The following is a 12,027-nucleotide window of genomic DNA, read 5'->3' on the forward strand; positions in this document are numbered from 1 at the left end:
ATGTCAAAATATTGAAATAGTTTCACAGAGATTGGATCACTGTTGCCGCCTCCAGTACCCCTAATGCCCTCTCAGAACCTTGGCTGGCCCAGATATCTTCTGGATCCTCCCCTCACCAACCTCCCCATTAGTTTGTAAAAATGATCACATCACTTCCTTCTCTATCTCCACATCCCTTTGCAATATGACTTGTGGTTTTTTTCTATCAAGAGGCAGAGTGTCTTTGTTCAGCCCCTGAATTTGGGCTGACCTTGAGACATGACTTGGTGAATAGACTGCATATAAATTAGTTATTCAAATAATAAGCCTAATCCTAAACAAGCCTTGTGCTCTCTCTAGAAAACATGCTCCACAGTCGTAAGAACAAGCCCATGATACCCTGCTGGGGCATGAGAAACCAAGTGGAACAGAGATGAACCATCCCAACTGAGGCTGCTTCAGACCAGACTGAACTGGCAGCTGACCAAAGATATAGGAGTAAGCCCAGCTAAGATCAGGGGAGCCAGCTGAACCTAGCATAAATTTCTGATTCTCAGATTGATGAGCTAACTAGATGGTTATTGTTTTAAGCCTCTGGGTTTAGGGATAGTTTCTTATGTAGACATATTTATTATACACTTGTAATATTACACATACTTTATAATATTATGTACACAGAAATAAATAATATCCCAACAATCTGGCATTTAAAAGGGTATCAACTGGCATAACTGAGGTCCTCCAGAAACCTGCTCCCATGCTAAATCTCCATTTTGATTGGTAGATGCCATGATGCAACAATAATTGTATTAGGACAAGAACATGAGCTTTTTATTTATTTATGTTCTGTTTTTTTTTTTTTTTTGAGACAGAGTCTCACTCTCACCCAGGCAGGAGTATGGTGGCATAAACACAGCTCACTGCAGCCTCAATCTCCTGGGCTCAAGGGATCCTCTTGCCTTAGCCTCCCAAGTAGTTGGGATTACAGGCATGCACAACCACATCTGGCTAATTTAATTTTTTTTAATTTTTTTTTTTTGCTAGAGATGTGTTCTTCCTATATTTTCCAAGCTGGTCTGAAACTCCTGGGCTCAACAAATCCTCCTGCCTCAGCCTCCCAATGCCAGCTTACAGCCGTGAGCCACTGTGCCCAGTGGAGAGTGTGAGCTTTTACATTTTTAAAATTCTATATTGAGTTTGAGTTGGCGAGTCCGGTAAGTAGAAATTACACTTTAGGCTGTACAGTATAGAAAGTTTTGTCACATTTCATCAGATGTCTGAAAGGATCCTGGTACTGAAACAATCCTAGGTATGTAAGTAAAGTATATTATTATTAATACTTGTATGCCTAGCTGTCATCATTAATTTGTTAGTTGTAATTAGAAATAATTTGATGATATTTTAGAAAAATTTCTTAAAAATTTAATTTACTAACTGAAATTTATTTTTTGTAATCGCTGTTCTCTCACCAAAGTTAAACAGAAAGAAAGGCTTTCTACTCAAGTTAAATTTCTTTCTAGGCAAAACTGAGTAAAAAAAGAAGACAAACAACGTAAATTAAAAAATGGGTAAAAACCAATGAGCTAAAAATTTCAGTTCATTAAAAAAACCTCCACATGGGTGTTTATAGCAGCTTTATTCTTAATTGTCAAAAGATGGAACCAAATAAGATGTTTTTCAATCGTGAATAAAAAAATACACTGTGGTATATCCAGATAGTGGCATATTGTTCAGCACTAAAAAGAAATGAGCTATCAAGCCATGAAAGACATGGAGGAAACTTAAATGCGTATTACTAAGTGAAATAAGCCAGTCTGTAATGGCCATATACTATATAATTCCAACTATATAACATTGTGGAAGAGGCAAAACTATGGAGACAATAAAAAGATCAATGATTTCCAGGAATTTAGGGGAATGAGAGATCAACAAGTGGAGCATTAGAGATTTTATGGCAGTGAGACTATTCTATATAATACTATAATGATAAATACATGTTGTTATACATTTGGCAAAACCTACAGAACAAGAGGGAACCCTAATGTAAACTATAGATTTTGACTGACAATAATATAATGAGATTGGTTCATCAGTTGTAACAAACAAACCACACTAGTGTGAGATGTTGTTGGCAGGGGGCTGTCTGTGGGGTGGGGGCAGGTGAGTGGTATATGGGAAATTTGTACTTTATGTTTAATTTGCCATGAGCCTAAAACTCCTCCAAAATATAAAGTACCTGTCTTTAAAAATTTGATAAAAGACTTGAACATATACTTTATAATGACTGATCAATGAGAACATGAAAAAAATCTTCAACTTTATTAACTCTTTGGGAATGCAAATCCAAAATACAATGAAATACCACCACGCAGCCACTAAAATGGCCAACATTAAAAAGACCATCAATACTCAGTGTAGGCAAGGATGTGGAGCATCTAGATCCTTCACACATTACTAGTGTAAAATGACACAGCCATTGTTTCTTGTAAAGTTAAAACACGTGCATACTCAGCAATTCCACTCTTTAGTACTTACCCATGAGAATTGAAAACATATGTTAATAAAAAGACTTGTGTACCAGTGTTCACACCAGAACCCCCAAACTGGAAACAGTCCAAAGGTGGGTACACCAACTGGCAAGTGCATAAACAAATTTTAGTATGTTCTTACCATAAATTCTGTTAAGCAATAAAGTAAAATGAACTACTGATTTAGGCTGTGACATGGATGAATCTCAGTCATTATGCTGAGCAAAAGAAGCCATACACACAGTAAAGACAGTGTGATCGCATTTATGTGAAATTTTATAACAGGCAAAACTAACCGATAGTCATGAAAACATGTCGGTGGTCATTTGCAGGTGGATGGGAAGGAGAGGAGAGAGATTGAATACACAGAGGCAGGGGGGAACTTTCTGGGAAAATGCCAATGTTCTGTATTTGGAATGGGCTAGTGATTATACAGAAGTACATTTGTCAAATATAAGACACCCGTACCTTTAAAATGTGTGATATAGTGTATATAAATTCTACCTCAATAAATAAGTAGATTTTTAAAAATATTCTTCTGAAGTCAGATTTTAATTCTAGAGATAGAAAAACATATCCCATGTGCATGGTAGATATTGCTCATCAATTATGATGTACCTTTCAGCTTTCCAGGCATGCAAACGCAGTGATCCAGGCAGCCACTGCGGGCCATTAGGATTAGCCCAGTCCTTGAAACCTCTTTGCCATTCTAGGCTAAGGCCATCCTAGGCTATACCTACCAGATATGCCTATGCTCCAGAACAGGAAGTGTGGCTGGCTTCATAGATGTACAACATATGTGGTCACACAAAGCCCTCATACTTGCAATGGCCTCATATCTGGTTTAATGTTCTACTATCATGGTCTTGAAATTCTTAATAGATTTCTAATAAAGGTCCCCTCATTTTCATGTTTCACTGGGTCTTGCAAATTACATAGCCTGGCAGCAAGCCTCTGAATCATAAAGCCCCTGAAACTGGTTCAACTTTAGTTTTTAGTCTTTAATTACAATCTTTGTATCTTTATATACAAAAATAAAATTAATTCCTTAGTGCTTTTCTTTCTCAATATCTGATACTCTTTCTCAGGTCAAAGCAAAATACACTGAAGTATCTTTATTAATTAGGATAGATATTATGTTCTCTTTTGAGTCAGAAAGCAGTAACTACTAATTTAAATGGGTTTGAGTTCTAAAAATCCTGAATTTTTTGTTTTTCCATGGAGCATCTTATAAAAAGACCAGGCCCTTTAACTACCTAGGAGTTTGGAAACACAGGATGGGACATTTGGATGGTGGACGACTCAGTTTGTATTCTTTCTATTTGAATCCTATTCTTTTCATATCTTTAACACCTGTAGCAGGATAAAGTAAAATAATTTTTGTACTGTTATCATGTGTTGAGTTGTGTTTCCCCAAAAGACATTGAAGTCCTAACTCCTAGTACCTGTGAAGATGACTTTATTTGGAAATAATGTTTTTGCAGATGATCACGTTAAAATGAGATCACTGGATAGTCCTTATCCAATATGGCTGGTATACTTACATAAAGGAGAAATTTGGACATACAGAGAGATTGATACAGAGGGAAGAAAGTGTGAGAGTACAGGGAGAACGCCATCTACAAGCCAAGGAAAACCTGAGACTACCAGAAATTGGAAGAGATCCATGGAACAGATTCGTCCTCATAGCTTGCACAAGGAACCAAAGATGCCAACACCTTGACCTCAGACTTTCATTCTCCAGAACTGCAAGACAATCAATTTCTGTTGTTGAAGCCACTCAGTTTGTGGTACTTTGTATGGCAGCTCAGCAAACTAATATAGCTATTGACATTGAAGGGCAGAAATGTATTATAACAAATTCTAGGATAAATTATGGGGCTTTTGTTTTCTTCTCCATTGCTCACCCTTCTACACATAATGTCTTTGTTTCCTCATTACGCCCTTAGTGAATTTTCCTTGGGTTACCATGAAGGTCCAGGAGGTAATTTGATGTAATAACTGTCAGAATGTGGTCCACTTACTGCCTTCATTAAAGTCACGAGGCATGATTGTTTAAAATGCAGGTTTCTGAGTCTGAGAGCAGAAGTACAAAATTAGATTATTTGGGGAAGGATAGCCCAGGAATCTGTATCTTTTAAAAGTTCTCCAGGTGATTCTGAAGTAATTAAAGTTTGGAAATCACTGAAGAAATCTTTGGCTCGTTGGCTAGTGCCACAATAGGAAATAATTCACAGATAGTGACAACCTGCGCCTTCTTCTGGGTATATTTCTATGCTGGAGTTAAACAGGGAAGATACCCCTTTCCCATGAAAAAGCTACTTTGTACTTTCTTCCTTATTAGAAGCAACAGAGGAATTCCTAAAACCAGAACCTTCCTATAAGCCTATTCCTAACCCCTGATATTTCCCAGAAGAAAGAAAAGTGATCAAATAGTTGAACTGTTAATTACGGTTATTTTTTTATTTTTTATTTTTTTTTTGAGACGGAGTCTCACTCAGTCTCACAGGCTGGAGTGCAGTGTCAAGATCTCGGCTCACTGCAAGCTCCTCCTCCCAGGTTCACGCCATTCTCCTGCCTCAGCCTCCCGAGTAGCTGGGACCACAGGCACCTGCCACCACGCCCGGCTAATTTTTTTGTATTTTTAGTAGAGACAGGGTTTCACCGTGTTAGCCAGGATGGTCTTGATCTCCTGACCTCAAGATCCACCCGCCTCATGCTCCCAAAGTGCTGGAATTACAGGCATGAGCCACCGCGCCTGGCCTAATTATGGTAATTTTTACCTTACTCTTTACTACAGAAAACCAGGTTAACACAAAGAGGTTGTTAGCTAGACTTGCCTTCTTAAAACTACTTTAGGGCAGAAAAGAACTACTATGCAGCATCAAAAGTTGACTTCTTGCTGCTCCAAAGCTCAGTAGGACCTGCCTTGGATAGGCTAGAAAATTCAAGGCTTCAAACCATTCTTTCTGTTTACCTCTTGCTAGAGTGCTCTTATGTAGTGCATTAAGTTCATAATGTATAGGAAAAATTACTGTACCTTAAAAGGTGAGGCACCAAATCCAAGATAGAATGAGGCCTGTGTAGAAAGGATCAGGCTGCGAAGTCACAAAAGCTTTGTTTGGGCAGAATTTGGAAGTCCCTAGGCAAACCTGGAATTCCCCAAAGTTTCTACTGGGAAGTGGCTTAAACTCCGACATGACTTTGATCTTATTTGTAAGACAAATGGTGATGCTGGAATTCCACTCTAGGTGTATCTCCTCAGTTAAAAGAGCAGAAAATAGCATTTCTTTCTTTCTTTTTCTTTATTTGTTCTAAAACAAAAACAAAAATGGGATACATGTGCAGAATGTGCAGGTTTGCTCCATAGGTATACGTGTACCATGGTGGTTTGCTGCACCTACTGACCTGTCCTCTAATTTCCTTCCCCTCAGCTCCCATCCCCCATCAGACCCTGGTGTGTGTTTTTCTCCTCTCTGTGTCCATGTGTTCCCATTGTTCAGCTCCCACTTATGAGTGAGAACATGCAGTATTTGGTTTTCTGTTCCTGTGTTAGTTTGCTAAGGATGATGGCTTCCAGTTTCGTCCATTTCCCTGCAAAGGACATGATCTCACTCCTTTTTATGGCTACACAGTATTCCATGGTGTATATGTGCCACGTTTTCTTTATCCAGTCTATCATTGATGGGCATTTGAATTTGTTCCATGTCTTTGCTATTGTAAATAGTGTTGCAATAAACATATGTGTGCATGTGTCTTTACAGTAGAATGATTTATATTCCTTTGGGTATATATCCAGTAATGGGATTGCTGGGTCAAATGGTATTTCTGGTTCTAGATCCTTAAGGAATCGCCATTCTGTCTTCCACAATGGTTCTCCACAGCCTCACCAGCATCTGTTGTTTCCTGACTTTTTAATAATCACCATTTTGACTGGCTTGAGATCTACCCAAAGAAAATAGCATTTCTAGGAACTTATTTGTCTTGCTGAGATCAGCTACCACCGTCTTTGGAGTCTGGTGCATTGGTGTACTTGTTTTCAGGTTTAAACCTTGGGTTACTTGCCTGAGGAAAGGGAGGTTTAGGGTCTCTGGCTGAGAGATATTTATTAACATGTGACATAAGATTTTAGTTGGGCATTCCAAGGAAAATGGATCTTTTGTTGAGAACACAGCTTCTTTTTTTAATCCCATTTTCTAATTCAGAGATAATATCTTCTCCTTTCTACCTTTTTAGGTAAAAAGTCAAATGTAAGATACAAATGAATCTAAATCAAATTCAATTTTCACATAATCACAGCACTGATTTTCATGGCTTGAGCAAATTAGACCATTGGGGTACTCTCAACCATTACTCCTAGACATGAAATTTTAATATGCTGTTTGTTTAGAACTTTTTCCTTTGGTTCAAATTCCTCAGTACTTTACTATATTATATTTTAATTAGTATAGTGAATTTCTAATCATCTTTTAATGCTCAAGTTCAGGAGGTAAATGTTTGAAAAATGTTCCCTGGCACTTTCCCTCTCCCAACTCAACCCTAAGGTCTCATGCAGTTGCGGTGGTGTGGTGTGCGCCTGTGCTTGTGTGCATGTACACGCGTGTAACATGTGCCTGTCATGTATGCATGTGTACATGTGCCTGTGTTTGTGTGTAGGGGGCAGTGTTTGAGATTTGGAGGGAGTGAAGGGGTTACTGTTTGTTTCCCTGAGGAGTATCTATTCAAATTTATGCTAAACATATTTTTCTTTCTCAATTCTGTTTTAATTTAATTAGTTGGACTTGTAAATAATTTTAGTTTTTGCCCAAAACATATGACTTTGCATCATTAGCCCTTTTCATACAATTGAAAAATAGAGACATTTGTACAGGAAAGGAAGAGAAAAGAAGCTATCCGGTTTTTAAATTCAAGTTTCAAGAAAAATTTCAGATTAAACAGGTAGAAATAACTCCAGGTTCTTTCTTCCCAAACAGGTCAACATTGTCAACCATATCAATTTTATATGGGCTCTTACTTAGTGAAATACATAAATATTATTTATTAGAATAATAGTTTTGTAAGATTAGGTTTTGGTCCTAAGTGCCATGATTTCTTGTTTTAAAGGAAAGTTTTCCAACAGCGCCAACTATTCCATAAACTGACTTATAGTTTTTATTTTTTTATTCCAATTTAATTAGATTTAATGAATAAACATCACATATTCATGGTGAACTGTCTTTTATTACCACCAAATATAAGTGATTGGTATTTTACAATGGAGAAATTTATAGCATTTAACAGTATATTTCATAATATATATATGTATACTGTATAACCATAGTATCATTGAACTGACCAAGATATAGGATGGGTCTTTGTATACAGACAATTTTTTACAAGACGACTGAGAAATAAAGGGAGAAAAATAAATGCTAGGAATAAAGTTTAGGTACATAAAACAATTTTAATATCAAAATTCATCAACCATAATACCATTTGAAAGAATATGGTGAAAAGTGCTGCCTATGTGAACTAGAATTACTATTGTTTGTCTTAGGAAAATCAACAATTCAGTATCTTGTCTTAATGCTGAAGCAAAAATAGGAGGCTTGGTCATTATTCATAAGGTACCAGGAAAAGACTACTGGTTCATTTAAAAATAAACTAGGTTTTGGGAGGCTGAGGCAGGAGAATGGCGTGAACCCTGAAGGCGGAGCTTGCAGTGAGCCGAGATCGCGCCACTGCACTCCAGCCTGGGCGACAGAGCGAGACTCCGTCTCAAAAAAATAAAATAAAATAAAATAAACTAGGTTAAATGTAAAATGATAGGCTATAAATGACTACTAAATTCTCCTCCCCCAAAAGAAATGACTGTATGTTGTGTTATTCCAGATAATTCTGTTATTCCAGGGAAAAGACAGTCCAATCTTACCAAAAATAACAAGCAAACAAATATACAAAATCAAACAATAACAACAACAACAAAATTTAAAAAGCAGCAACAAAATTCTATGACAACTAGTTTAGTTAGTACCAAAACTACAGTGAGAAAAGCTATAAAATTGCTTGTGTACAACAACACAACAGTGCACTGCAGTGCAAGTTTCTTTTTGGCATCCCTCTACAAAAAATTGAAGTATATGCATACTGTTGCTTGTTCACTAAAGTCATAAGTAAGGATGTCCAATGCCATTATTCAGGTCTTTTGGCTGAATATCACTCTTGGGAAAGACATAGACTCTGGACTTCCTCCTTCTTTTTTTTTTTTTTTTTTTTGAGACGGAGTCTCGCTCTGTCGCCCAGGCTGGAGTGCAATGGCGTGATCTCTGCTCATTGCAAGCTCTGCCTCCCGGGTTCACGCCATGCTCCTGCCGCAGCCTCCTGAGTAGCTGGGACTACAGGCGCCCGCCACCACGCCCGGCTAATTTTTTTTTTGTATTTTTTAGTAGAGACCGGGTTTCACCGTGTTAGCCAAGATGGTCTGGATCTCCTGACCTCGTGATCCGCCCGCCTCCGCTTCCTAAAGTGCTTGGATTACAGGCGTGAGCCACCGCGCCCGGCTGACTTCCTTCTTAATAAGCAGTTTCCCATTAACAAGTTCTGTTTTATAGTGAACTAGAAAGAAAATTTGCCTCATTGGTTCTTGGTGGAACAAAAAAATAGTTTCGGTTACCTCCCTGTTGATCAATCCAGGCCATGTTTTATGTTACCTAAACCTATTTAATTAATGAGGTATAGATTTAAAACACAGTACATTCTTACCATATTTAGAAAATATTTCTATGTTCTAGAATCACATCCTAATTTTAATATTTTATATGTAAATCAATTTTACATAGGGTGGATTTCTTTCAAAGCACCGTGTTCCACAAAAACACATGCTTTGTATATAAAAGTCATAAGGCATTTCATTTGAAATTGTATTCTATATTTTTCTAGAGATATTCTGTATTTAATTTAAGGTTCTATTTTATGTTTTTCTAAAAACATTCTGGATTTGTTGAACAGTAATTGCATGGGAAGAATTGGGCTTGGACTTATATCATTTTTTATTTTGGCTTTTTCTTGTGTTTGCTAGTCAGGAGATCTGCACCAACTGTCTCTCTCTTCTCTAAAGACGGAATTCTATAAATTTGTCTGGTCTATAGATAGTCTGTCTTTGAATTGTGGTATGCTTATCTAGAATTTCCTTATGAAAACAAAGTTCTTCTGCATCAAGGAGTGAACTCAGGATGTAATTCATTTGCTGTGGAGAAAAAGTATCTCTTTTTTTTCTTTTTTTTGAGATGTAGTCTCACTCTGTCACCAGGCTGGAGTGGAGTGGCACGATCTGGGCTCACTGCAACCTCTGCCCCCCAGGTTCAAATGATTCTCCTGCCTCAGCCTCCCAAGTAGCTGGGACTACAGGCGCATGCCACCACACCCAGCTAATTTTCTTTCTTTTTTTTTTTTTGTATTTTTAGTAGAGACCAGGCTTCACCATGTTGGCCAGGATGGTCTTGATCTCTTGACCTCGTGATCCACCCGCCTCTGCCTCCCAAAGGAGAAAAAGTATCTGTTTCCAGACAAGATTAGGTGATAGGACACGCAAAAAGAGTCTTGCTAGAGAAAAGAACATAGGCACCAAGACACAACACTGTTTTCCTCTACAATCTTCTTTCTCTTTCACAGATAAAGACAGCTCCTGTCGTAGATCAACTCTGTAACTTTATCGATGAGTCACATCCAATAAACTCCTTCAATCTTGTACAGAAGTGCCAAAAATGTAACCAACTACAGAACTATATTACTGTCTGCTTCCATTTGAATATATGAAAATGTAAAATTATAAAGAAATTCTGCTTTCTTATTCACTACAAATCTTGATTGAATCTTAATAATGGACAAATGGCTATTTTCAAGGCTACTCTTGAAAAACACTGATCTGAGAATATATTTTCAGTTCTATTTAATGTAGAACCTCAGATTCAAAAAGTCTGAACCTAAACTCATGTTCTTCTCCCTACCTGGCTTTTCTTCTTGTAACTGCTACCTACCAACCCAAGTTAGAAACCTGGGTTTATCCCTGACTCCTTACTCTTTCTTGATCTTCAAATTTAACACATCTATGCATCATCATTTCATACTGATTTTACTTTTTAATTAGTTCTCCAGTCCATTTAATTCTCTCCATATGAACAGCCATCAACCTAATTGGAACTCTTATCATCTCTCTATTGGACTACTCTGCTCATATCTGAATTGGTTTCCCCTCTCCAGACTTAGTACCCTCAAGTTCATCTTCAGTGCAGCCAACAGAATGAGATATTGGATAACTGATAATGTCACTCCTGAACTGAGAATACAACTATGTTCCCTTACAATGCATTATATAATAAAAACAAAGCTCTTTAATGTTCCTTTAAAAACCTTATGGTATAGTACTTACCTTCATTCCAGTTTACAAAACTTTGTGTATTTTATTAATTATACTGGTTACTCAATCCTCTTGTCTCCTCCTCCACTAGTCCTAGCCCTGATCCATGAACCTAATTTCTAAGCAGACCCTTTAAGCCTCAACTCAGATGGAACCTTTGATAGGAAGTTTTGTGTCATTCTCACTTGCACTCCAAGCTAACGTAAATGTCTTCCTCTGGGTTCCCAAAATATTCCTTAAATATCTCTAATATTGTATTTTCCACATGGAATTATAATTTCTGTTTTGTTTCCCTCATTAGAAGGCTGAAGCTAAAACATTCATCCTTGTGTTTCACAGAATGCCTGGCACAAGATAAATGCCCACTCAGTGTTTCTTAAATTTAGTTTTTAACAAGTCATGGAACTCAGCTGGAAGAATACAAAACCTCAGGATATATTACTTACAGAGACTGATGAAAGTTACCTTTTCATCAGTCAACCAAGCGATAATAATTTCTAAAGTTCAGAGCTGCTATGAAGATTAAAATTTTAAAATAGAAGATAAAGTACAACCTTTATTCTAAATAAGTCTATCCCTCCTTCAGGGCTTCCCATCTCAGTAAGTGGGCTCTCCACTCATTCTACTTCTTCTACCAGGATTTTGATATCAGATTTTATATGTCCTTTTTCCTCCCTCCTCACATTAAAAATCATGTTGATTCTAGCTCAAAAATATATCTGGAATCCTTCTATTTCTTTGTGTTATCTCTACCACTATCCTAGTCTAGGACATCATCTTTGGACACCTTGAGACTCTGGACACCTTGAGAGTACTGTAACTTGCTATTTCTACTCTCATTCTTGTCCTTTTTCAATCTTTCCTTATTTTACCAGCCAGAATAATCTCTCTCTCTCTCTCTCTCTTTGAGTCAGGGTCTCGCTCTCTCACCCAGGCTGGAGTGTAGTGACATGATCTCAGCTCACTGAAACCTCCACCTCTGGGGCTCAAGCGATTCTTCCACCGCAGCCTTCCAAGTAACTGGGACTACAGGCAAGTGCCATCTAACCAGCTAATTTTTTTGTATTTTTTGTAGCGACAGGATTTTGCCATGTTGCCCAGGCTGGTCTCAAACTCCTGGGCTCA

The sequence above is a fragment of the Pongo pygmaeus genome, chromosome 4 (assembly GCF_028885625.2).
Source record: "Pongo pygmaeus isolate AG05252 chromosome 4, NHGRI_mPonPyg2-v2.0_pri, whole genome shotgun sequence".
NCBI lineage: Eukaryota > Metazoa > Chordata > Mammalia > Primates > Hominidae > Pongo > Pongo pygmaeus.